At 50.2% G+C, this 11969-nt stretch overlaps 1 protein-coding gene across 4 annotated transcripts in view; it reads right to left on the bottom strand.

Moving 5' to 3' along the window:
• LOC121150877 (core histone macro-H2A.1) overlaps window positions 1-3979 on the bottom strand; it is a 60377-nt gene extending 56398 nt beyond the window's left edge. For all 4 annotated transcript variants that reach the window (XM_040972089.1, XM_040972073.1, XM_040972082.1 and 1 more), the window contains exon 1: window positions 3856-3979. The gene's annotated coding sequence lies outside the window, so the exon portion shown is untranslated. The remainder of the gene's footprint in view (window positions 1-3855) is intronic.
• Between the last annotated feature and the right edge of the window lie 7990 nt (window positions 3980-11969).

Raw genomic sequence — 11969 nt, forward strand, 5'->3', positions numbered from 1 at the left:
CGATTAAACAATCAGAGCATTCATGAAACCCCTGGAAGGATCAATCGTGAAGTCTTTCATTATCTAAGCAATGAATACATACACATTGATCCTGAATGAAATATTGATTCTAGAAATGCTGGGGAGCCACCCATTGGGACAGCCCCATCACTAACCTGAAGAGGGAGGAACCTGAGCTGTCTGCACAGAGATGGCTGTCGCTGAGGGCGGCCCCATGTGTTCCCTGCACCCAGAAAAATGCCCTTGGCTTCCCATGCATTGGTCACCTTGCCCTTAACTCCAACCATGGAGGCAGACACAGGACACATGGCTCTCAAGGATAGGCCAGTAATTCTGACTACAGCATTCTCTTCCCTTCACTCCCAGCACACCAGATGAGGGACAGTGCCACTGCTGCCAGGCACCCAGAGGCATGTGCGAATACAGCAACCAGCACTCCCAGACCTTGGGGTTCACAAGCCGTACTCCATGTGGCCTCGAACAGAGACCTGTTCTTGTGCTCCAGCAAATCAGGAAGCTTCCCTCTCCATTCACTAAACACAGAGTCAAAAACTGGGTGATGACTGAAGAAGCTACAGCTCGTCCTCTGTGAACCAAGGAAGGGCAAGCAAGACACAAGCCAACTGAAAAAGTAACACATGCTAAACCACACTTTGTCCAATCCCCGGGCATGTCTTTCATGTTAGGGGAAAAACAAAGTTTCACCTTGAGTGTCACTTCCAACAAGCTTGACCCTCTGCCAGGAGCTGCCTGGAGGCCAAGTACCACCTCTGCAGCCCACTGCAGGACTCCCTCTGACATACACTGGCACCACATCTTAGCAGTCTGCCTGCTTCATAAGCAAACTTTCCTGCCCATCTTTATTCTCTTTTAAAAGTTGTGCCACACTGCCAAGCAAAGGCACCAAAAGAAGTGTTGTCATTAAAAATGTGAGCCTCAGAGAGCACCATCCTGGTCAGACCTAGTACAGAGAAGCCACTTGGTGTTCAGCGAATCCACATAACATTCCCAGCAAGAATAAAAGGATATCCAAGACCCGGCGCAGTAGCCTAGTAGCTGAAGTCCTCGCCTTGCATGTTCCAGGACCCCATGTGGGCACCGGTTCTAATCCCGGTAGCTCCACTTCCCATCCAGCTCCCTGCTTGTGGCCTGGGAAACACAAAGCCTTGGGACCCTGCACACACAGGGGAGACCCGGAAGAGGCTCAGGATTCCTGGCTTCGGATCAGGGCAGCTCCAGCTGTTGCAGCTACTTGGAGAATTAATCAACAATTGAAGATCTTCCTCTCTCCGCCTCTATATATTTTTTCAAATAAAAATAAGTCAATCTTTTTAAAAAGAATAAAATGACACCCAATCACATTCTTGCTAGAATCCTGCTGTGGGTCCTTACTGCTCTTGGGACAGAATGTGGCTCAGGGTCCTCCCTGATTCGTCACTTTCACCCTTCCAGCCTCACTTGACCTCCTGCTAGGACCCCCTGCTGGTTCTCCACATGCCCCCCAGTCTTCTAAGATGAGCACAGGTGACTCCTCAGGTCTAGGACACCTGTCTGTCCCCACCACCTGCCTCTGTTCAGTCACCCCTACCCTGCCTTTCCATGCCAGACTGGCTCACTGACAGCCAGGTGACCATCCCTCTTGGAGCTACTATATCCTCCCTCACTGACCTCTAATGGTCAGCCTTCCCAGGGTAGAGCCAGGGCTTTGCTTGGTCATGACTGTATAAACCAGAGCTGAGTCCCTGAAAGTATTTGTTGAAAGACTGCAAGACCCTGACCAAGTAGGCTCAACCTAAGCAAGCAAGCGATACAGCTCTCAGGAATGAAGAGAGGCTGAATGAGGGCCCTGTACACCCGCACCTGCAGAACAGGGCAAGGACCCAGTGTGTGCGACCCAGGTGTGGACGCACCCACCCCTGCCCCTCCACAGCTCATGCTCCACCAACAGTACTCCAAACAGCCTGTGACAAAGTCTTGGAGACACTGCAGCATAAGAACCAAGGCCACCGCAGTTCTGATGATCACTACAGGCAGATTTGTTTTGGGTCTTTCAGGTTGGGGTTTCCAGTTTACATTTTTAGTTAAATAAATCTCCTTTAGGTGACATCAGGCAGTATCAGTTCTGAGGGTGTTGGAGAAAGCCCCCAAACACATGGACTCTGAGCCTGCCCACGGGAAACAATGGAGGGCTCTCTAGCTCAACCCTCCTCACTGCCTGAAGAAACAGAACACGGATCCGTGTCACTACCCGCCCTCCCCCACCCATGCATTTGGTAAAAATCAGGGCCGGGCCATGGCTGTGCAGACAACTCCAAGTGCACCTGAGGGGTGTCATCCCCGCCTCAAGCAATGGTCACTCTAGAGGACTGCATTAACAACAGTAAGAAATGGAAACAAAAGCACAGAATAGATTCTCCTCTTTCCTGGCTCCACCAGGGGTGGGGGCTGAAGTCTTAAGAGCTTTGATACTTTGAAGGAAAAAAGATGTATAAATCTATGTCCTTCTTTAGCAGGGAATCTCTTAGGCAATACACAGCTGCCCTACATTGGTCAGTTACATGCAAGGGCATTACCCTAGCTGCCTGCACCGGGTGCTCATTACCCAGTTACTGACGCCTTGACAGCTGACTAGCACCCCACAGAGGGCTGCAACTGGGGGTTCCCACAAATACACACGTTGAGTCGCCCACTCAAACTTCAGGATATTCCAAAATCCTTGGAGCAGGTGGCCGTGAACAAAGCACTTCCTCTGGTCTTTAACCCGTAAAACCTCAAACCACAAAGGTGAAAGCAAAGAAAGACCCTAACAAGAGGGCCCCTGTAATTGCCTTTTGTTCTACGCTGTTTATTGGATCATTAAAATGTTACGAGGACCTCGTGCTAATTACAATTGCTGAATTCAGGGTTTCTCTCACCTGGGAAGCCTCTCCCTTTCCAAGTTCAAAGCAGGTTTTCCAAGACTTCGTCCAAATAAATAATTAAATAAATAACCTTTCGGAGCAATCTCCAATCCCGCGCCTGGGCCGAGTCCCTGGTTCCCGCAGCTGTGGGGGTGGGGCGCGCCATCCCACACACCTGTTGTCAGGTGACACAGCCGGCAGCATCCTGCGAGCTCCACTCCACTCCGTCCCCCACCCCACAACCACCACCAGGAGCCTATTCTATGCTGGGCTTCTCCACCTAGGAAACCTACCGCCGTCCAGATAATTAAAAAAAAAAAGAAAGAAAAAAAAAAAAGCTCTCCGGACAACGCAAACAAAAGGCCCATCCTGAGGCGAGCCGGAGCAGCAGGAGGCTCGGGGACCCTCTGCAGCCCATCCCTAGCTCATCCCTGGCCCACATCCATACCTATACACACCCCCGCCCGGCTCCCCATCCCACGAGTAATCGCCCCCACGCCAGAGCCCCCCGCGCTAGATCCGGGGCCCGAGGGGCTACACCGCGGGCCCCTCAGGCTCGGGCCCACTCATTGTGCCGGGGGCCGGCCGCTCACCAAGTACAACTCCGCACACACAACAGCCCCGCGGCGCCCAGGCCGGCCGCCTGGGGCCCAGTCCCCGCCAGCCCCGGGAAGGCGCGCCCAGGGAGAGGCCTCCACAAAAGCGCCCCGGCGCGCACAGAGGATGGGTGCCGAAGAGAAGTTGGTTTCCGGGTTTGTTTTCGGGGGGCAGGGGGACTGAGGAAGGAAAGAGGGTGTACAAAATCAAAGGGAATCCCGTGCGGCCCGAGTGAGGAGGCCCCGGCGTGGGCCGCGCCGAGCCCAGCGGCCCGAGCCCGGTGGAGCACCAGCCCCGGAGCGCGCCCAGGCAGCCGGAAAGCAAGCGAGCGGCGGCCCGGGACCCGAGCGGCACTTACGGGGCGGCTCGGCGGTAGCAGCGGCGGCGGCGACAGCAACAGCACGGTGTCTCGGCCTGAGCCCTCGCGGCCGCTCGCGCCTTTTCTCTCCGCGCTCCTCGCTGGCCCGCCCGCCTCTTCCTTCCCGCCCGCGCGCCCCGCGCTCTCGCCCCCTCCGCCGGCCCCGACGCTGAGAGAACTGGAGCGAGTGGCCGCGGCCCGCGGCTCCCACAATGCACCGCGCGCCGCTCGTCACATCCCATCCCGGCCTCGCGCGTCCGGCCGCCCGGGCCCCGCCCCGCGCCGCGCCTCACCGCCGGCCGCCCCGGCCGTGACCCCGGCCCCGCGCGCGTGCGCGGGCGCTGCGGCGTGGCGGGGACTCCGCGAGCCCACGGGGGGCGGCCCTCACCTCCGGAAAGCAGTAGTCCCCGCGCCGGCGTCTCGCGGGAGCGCCTGACCCGCCGCGTCCACGCCGGGAGGAACCATCGCGCTTCCCTCTGCTCTGCTCTCCGCCCCCCACGCCGAGGCCTGCTTTGGCGCACGGCCGCGGTGGCTACTTCAGCTCAGCAAACGTCCACTGCTGGGCCCAAGTTGGAGTTTGCTCACAGAAAGGCGATTGTGTTACCCAGCCGGTGTTGGCTTGAGGGGTTAGTGCCCCAAGCCCGGGACTTAGAGGCCTCCCTAGTACTCCCCTCCCTCGGAGAGCGAGCCACCACTCCCCCTAGCTGGATACTTAATTTGGATAATAATACACAGCCCTGGGGGGCTGCGGAGTTTAGGTGCCCCAGCTGGGGATTACGGAGTGATTTGTAGACCCTTTCTCTTCTAATCCTCCAGGCTGCTGGGAAATAGCAGAGGGGAACCCCTGCTCCCATGTCATACTTCTAATTTTTTTTTAAGATTTATTTTTATTATTTTTCATTGGAAAGGCGGATATACAGAGAGGAGAGACAGAGAGGAAGATCTTCCGTCCGATGATTCACTCCCCAAGTGAGCCGCAACGGGCCGATACTATGCCGATCCGAAGCCAGGAGCCTCTTCCGGGTCTCCCACGCGGGTGCAGGTTCCCAAAGCTTTGGGCCATCCTCGACTGCTTTCCCAGGCCACAGGCAGGGAGCTGGAAGGGAAGCGGGGCTGCCGGGATTAGAACCGGCGCCCATATGGGATCCCGGGCGTGCAAGGCGAGGACCTTTAACCACTTGCGCCACCGCGCTGGGCCCATACTTCTAATTTTAAGATCAGTGTCCCCGGCATTGCCGTGTGCACTCATTTGCTTCCAAAGCCCTAAGCTATATATTATTCCGTGCAGCAGTTCGGCTGTTGGAGACGAACTCCCGTCCCCGGGAGGAGGTGCAACAGCTCTCGTTTTTTTCAAAGTTTTTGTCGTTTCCAATCTCAAATCAATGCATGTTCATCACAGACAACTGAAGTTTGAAAATCCTCAAAAAATAGGCATCACCATAAGCCCACTGCTGGGAGAGACAATTTCACCCACTTCCGGCTTTTGTACCCACTTCTAGTTAATGTTAAACACGCGTGAGTGGCTACTCCACAGCAGGTGCTTGTCACCTACTTTTTAAACTGTAATGTCAAAACTTACTGAGTGCCCAGGAGGTCTTTTGTTTGTATAATTTTTTTAAAGATTTATTTATTTTTATTGGAAAGGCTAATATACAGAGAGGAGAAGAGACAGAGAAGATCTTCCATTCGATGGTTCACTCCCCAAGCGGCTGCAACGGCTGGAGGTGAGCCAGTCCGGAGCCAGGAGCTTCTTCCAGGTCACCCAAGAGGGTGTAGGGTCCCAAAGCTTTGGACCCAGGCCACAGGCAGGAAGCTGGATGGGAAGCAGGGCTGCTGGGATTAGAACTGGAGCCCATATGGGATCCCGGCGCGTTCAAGGTGAGGACTTTAACTGCTACGCTATTGTGCTGGGCTCTTATTTGTATAATTATGTGTGCCAGTATTTGCTGTATGAGACATTAAAACTGGAGTGGGGAAATCAAATATTAATCTTTCATGTAAACAAATTATATGTTAACATGGACTTTTAAATTATGTTTTCCAAATGAGAAAAGTTTATAACAGTGGTATTGTGCTACAATATTGCCCATTTCTTTTTTAAATTTGAATATTTGTTTTTAATTGGGAAGGTGGATTTACAGAGAAGGAGAGACAGAAGATTCTCCATCAGCTGCTTCACTCCCCACATGGCTGCAATGGCCAGAAGTGAGTTGAGCCTCTTCCAGCTCTTCCACCAGGATGCAGGGTCCCAAGACTTTGAGCCATCCTCTACTGCTTTCCCAGGGCAAAAGCTGAGAGCTGGAAGGGAAGTGGAGCAGGTAGGATATGAACCAGCACCCATAAGGGATGGTAGCTCTGGCAGGTAGAGGATTAGCCAATTGAGCCGTCGCATTGAGTCCCAGGGCCGAGCCCTATAATGTCTGACTTAATATAGCTAGGTTCCCGTGCCATCTATATTCATTCAGTTACTAGATGGTTTGCTTAAAATACGTGAACAAAGTCCAGTTTTATGCAGACAGGTATTGGGGAGTGGACGGGATTTAAACAGCCTTTTCAGGTGATTGCCTGTGTTCTGATACTACAGCAACAACACGATAGATGAATACTTTAGAGGTTAATTGTGACTCTGGAACAATCCACAGACTTGGACTCAGCTATGCTAAAACCCACCGACTAACCTCACACCTTGAGCAGATCCCTTTGCCGTGCAGGCTTTGGTGGAGTTGTGCCTTAGCTGTTTGGAAAACTCTGGGTCACTGAGTTTTACAGATCTTCCAAATGCGAACTCCTTTCATGCACAATGTCAGAAAGCCACTGGGCTGATGTCAGCCCTGATCTCATCAGGGGGGTTTTAAGGATTGGAAAGTTGTCAAGTTTCTGATGGCAAGTTTCCCAAAATTGTGATTTGTGCTTGAAAGCTCGAGTTTATTGCTGGCAACAGTACTGTCAGAGTTATTCGCCTTGATGTGACAGGTTCATTTCATTCATGTTCAAGAAAGTTCTGCCACAGACCCAGAAAATTCTGTGGGTCTCAAACATTCTTGCCTCTGTGGACCCCTTTCTTACAAGACAAAGGACAGACAACTACTGCACCAGGTATAAAGATAAACTCACTCAACGTATCAGAGCCCCGCCTCCTGGGGAACTGGGCTCTGCACACATCCAATCCAGAGCAGCCAGCACTGAGCTGTTGGTTAAGCCGTTAGGAAGCATGCCAAGGCACACAGGGCTTTATAGGCCCACAACAATGTCTTCATTTCTTTGTGAATCAGAAGAATGTGAAGGTTAGTCTTTTCAGGCTGAAGGAAGTATCTGAATACACAAAGTGAGTGTGTTTGTTTTTCTAACCACATGGTCATAAAGCAAGAGAGAGAAAGGGACCCACAATGGCAAAGTTCTGGGGATCTGTGAAAGGTGATTTTTTCAGTACAAATGACCTTTTGTGGAGGAAGCAGCTAGTCTAGCTCACTTTTCCTAAGGGCATCGCCCTAGTTTACTGGACAGCACAAAGACCTCCTGGACACTGCCCCAGAGAGCACATGAAAGGGTTTCAAAGTGTACCAGAAGCGTTGAGATAGAGTACAACGAATACTTTTATGCTGTTGCTTCAAGGGTGCTCTTTTTTTATAATCATTTTGAAATATTTATTATTTTTATTGGAAAGTCAGATTTACAGAGAGAAGGAGAGACAGAAAGATCTTCCATCCACTGTTTCTCTCCCCATGAGGTTGGAGCTAAGCTGATCCAAAGCCAGGAGCTTCTTCTGGTCTCCCACTTTGGTACAGGGTCCCAATGCTTTGGACCATCCTGCTTTCTCAGGCTACCAACAGGGAGCTGGAAGGGAAGTGGAGCAGCCTGGACATGAATTTGGGGCCCATATAGGATTCCAGCCACATGCAAGGTGAGGATTTTAGCCACTAGGCTATTGTGCCAGGCCCTTCAATGGTGTTCTTAAAGGAAACTGTCTCCCTCCCATCCCCACATGCAATGGGTTTTTGGCAACAAATACAAGATGATGGATAAGGTTTGCTGCTATTGCAGCTTTCGCCTGAGTCACCAACAGTTTCACTCACTGTTGGTGTTGCACTCTCTGTGGAAAGAGCAGCACAGTCATAATCCAGAAAATGTCTCAACGTTCTAGAAATATTATTATAAGGCCATTTTATTATGAAATTCTGGACTTTTCAGACCCCCGTAAAGGGATTCCAGTGACCCTCAAAGATCAGCAGGCCATGTTTCTGAGAACCATAACCTCCTGGAGCTGAGTCACAACTTCTTTAATGGATTCCTTGTTTCTTGTTCTTCTGAGTTTTTTTCCAGCTCTTTTCAAAAAAAAAAAAAAAGTGTATGTGATGCATGTTCTTACAGTTGGGACACTGTCTTGGAAACAACATGTGATTGCAGGGGAAGTTTATGTTTTGGTGCAGATCAATTTTTAAATCCACGTAGAGCTTTCCATATTGTGTTTCATGACCCCTGACACACACACCCTGGTAGATCTTTGTACACATTTGGCTGTTACAAAGAAAATCGCTTTAGCCCAGTAGCCATGCCACATTTCCCTACCACGACTCTGGCCATCTGTGAAGTCACCTCGTATCAATGCAGGAGCCACATTTCGCCTCTGTTTATCTTCACCTGCTTTGTGGAAGTGCGGGGAGTGGTCTCCAGTTAGGTCCTCCGTTTGGAATCAACACACAGCAAACACAGAGGAGTGGATGTGTGGGAAAGTGTGGGGAAATCCCAGAAAAGAAAGTCTTGGGCACACCTCTGTGGCTTCTCTCTCCCCACCCTCCAGGACCCACTCCTGCCTAACAGACACAGCCTCTGCCAACTGCGCCTTTCTTCCTCCCTCCTGCTTCTGAGATAACTATTGTCTTTGATCTGCAATTGGCAGCGACAGCCGAAACTCCCCCTCTGGTTTTCCAAGGACCTTCAGCTCCCAACTCCCCGCTTGATTCTCTTAAACAGCCAGAGCCCTGCTTTAAGCATAGGTGAATGCTGCCCTGGGTGTAGAATCACAAAAGGGGAGTCAGCTTTAGGACAAAGGCGGGGCTTTAAGTCTCCACATTTAAATCTCTTCCGTGATTAGGGCTGCTCTGAAAACAGAGGGAGCCAGGAACCTCTAGCACTGCAGTGCTTGGGCCATGGTACAGCCCTTTCTTGGCATCTATGGGGCATACTTTCATTCTACAAAACTCTGATTTGTTTTCTTTACTGTGTGGATAGTAGCAGTCAGAATACAAAGGCGCTGGTGGGTAAATTGTTGGTTCCTTAGCAGGACTCTTCATTTCAGTGCACTCGCACACACATACAGAGTTGCACTTATGAAAGAATTCCTTAATTAAACAAACGTAAAACATTTAAAGGTTTATTTTCATTTATTTTAAAGATAGAGTCATGGAGAGAGAGAAAGAAGAGAGAGAGAGAAGAGAGAGGGATTTTCTATCCACGGGTTCGCTCCCCCAAATCTTCTGTATGGATGGCAGGGACTGAGCACTTCGTCTGCTGCCTTCCCAGACACGTTAGCAGGGAGCTGGGTTAGAAGCAGAGCAGCCTGGACTCTAACCAACACTCTCCTGTGAGATGCCAGTGTGACTTCAGGCTGTGACTTACCCCACTGCACCACAATTCTCGTTCCAAATGTAACACAAAACTTTAAACTTTGTGTGTGCTAACATAAATTTAACAACATCTCAAAACTTAAAATTTTTTTCTCATGACACAAATGATAGTATTAATTATCACATCTTTTGGAGTATGATAAACATTTAAAAGATCTGCATAGCTTAGTGAATTGATGTTTTTTTCCAAAAGACTAATAATAAGTGAAGTCACAAAATCATGCAGAGCTGAAAAACTGCGTTCAACCCACAAGTTGAAGGTCGCACAGTATGAAAAGTTAATGATGTGTTTTCAGACTGGACAATCTCCACTAACCGTTAAGAACCGAGAACCGCTACTCCAGTTTGGATACTGAGTCAGGACAGAAGAACCACAATTACTCGAAAAATGATCCTAACACTCTTCCCCTGGTGACATCAAAACAGAAACAAAACTTTTCCATGGGAAGAAAAACCGTAAGAAAGGGGGAAGTCAGACTTCAAGTGGCACTATGGGCCCACTTCCTGGCAAATTCTGAGAAACCCACCAGAAGAAGTTGTGACCACAAAGTAATTTATTTGAAGCAAATAAGGAGACATGGGAAATCATTTCCCAAGTCTGGCTCCACGAGCAGAGGAAAATGATGTATCTTTTCTTTTAGGGAGAGATGGAAGTGTTTTTCGTGACATGTCAGGATGGTGCAAGTACACATGCGTTCAGTTCAGAAACACGTAGCAGCTCAGGTCGCATGTTGTGACAAGACTTGAGTCCTCCTGGGACAGATTGAAACAACGCGAACAGTGGCCTCTGGTACCTTCTGACCCTTTGGGGAGGCCTCGTTGTTGGGGTCCAAAGGGGCCAGTGGTTGCCTCTCCCCCAGCAACACAGTCGCAGACCTAAGAGACAAGGAACTTCTGGGGTCTGGAGTAGAAAGGAGTCACAGCAAAGACCTTGACATTGAGACTCATGTTCTCACAGTTCTGGAGGCCAAAAAGTCCAGGATGAGGTTTCCAGCAGAGTTTGCTTCCTGGCAAGTGGTCTCTGTCTGACTTGGGAGGTCCTGGATTTGTCTTTCTTTGGGAGTTGGGAGACTGAGGAGTCGCCTTCTTCTTTTTCTTTTTCTTTTTCTTCTTCTTCTTCGTCAAGGTTTCTTTTCATTGGAAAATCAGATATAGAGAGAGGAGGAGAGACAGAGAGGAAGATCTGTAGGCACCAACGGTTGGAGCTTCACTGATCCAAAGCCAGGAGCCAAGAGCTTATGGGTCTCCTGGTTGGATGCAAGGTCCCAAAGCTTTGGGCCATCCTCCACTGCTTTCCCAGGCCACAAGCAGGGAGCTGGATGGGAAGTGGAGCCACAGGGTTTAGAACTGGTGCCCCAGGGCTGGATAGTTGAGTCTGGTTGGATGGAACTAAGCTTCAATACCCATCGACATGTACAAGAGCCAAATGGGATATGGGACAGACTGCACTAGTCTGCTACACGTACTGGCAAACCAGGGTAGGAAGCGGGCCTGATGGGGGTTATTGCTGGTCACTCTGACTAGGCTGCAGATCCCACTGGTTTATGTGAGTGCCGAGCACGTGCTGGGCAGAACCAGGCTAAACTACAACACCCATTGGTTCTAGTGGAAGTCGGGTCTGAAAACAGAAACAACCCAGCAATTGCAACCACCAGCTGATCGGGGCAATGGACTGTGCCGGGCCCTGTGCTTGCTAGAACACACAAGAATCTGGTCTTGGAATACCTCAAAATTTCTTTTGGGAATCTCCCCAATCGAAATGCCGGACTCAGAACCCTAACCAAGAAAAGACAGAAGACAGAACAAGTCAATCAACCACCTCAGCTATTTGTTGGCAGAGAAATACTGGGCAAATGGAGACGCTATGAGGGACTGTGTCAATCAGTGGATTCTTCAATGACCTCATCATGCTTGGAATGGCGAGATTGGCAGTGATTCATAACTGGTGAACTATCAAAACCACTTGAGCAAGTATCTCGGAACACGCCCCACATCCGGGACTTGGGATGGGTGGGAAACTGGGTGGGGCTCCTCCCTCAATATCCCCTTTTACCTCAGATACATGAAGGAAACAATATGGAAATTATAGTCTTACCCATTTCCCTATAGCCCTTGAAACTTTTTACCCTAATTAACTATGTAAAGATTGTCAAAAATAAAATAATAATAATAATAATAATAAAGAACTGGTGCCCCTTTGGGATCCCATTGCACGCTAGGTGAGGACTTCAGCTGCTAGGCTACCACACTAGGCCCAGGAGCCCTCTTCTTACAAGGACACTAATCTTATCAGGTTAGGGCCCCATGCTTAACACCTTCATTCAGAGAATCAAGATTCCTGCTGCTGTGCTTAGGCGCCAGTAGTGACAGCTCCCAGCAGGAAGTCTGAGGAAGACTTCCTGGCTGCTAGTTTCTGTCCTTTGCTGGGCTGTGGCAAGCATTTGGAGAATGAATCAGTCAAACGGGACCATGCCCTCTCCCCTACCTCTC

The sequence above is a fragment of the Ochotona curzoniae genome, unplaced genomic scaffold (genome assembly GCF_017591425.1).
Source record: "Ochotona curzoniae isolate NIBS_2020 unplaced genomic scaffold, NIBS_Ocur_1.0 contig_1, whole genome shotgun sequence".
Lineage (NCBI taxonomy): Eukaryota > Metazoa > Chordata > Mammalia > Lagomorpha > Ochotonidae > Ochotona > Ochotona curzoniae.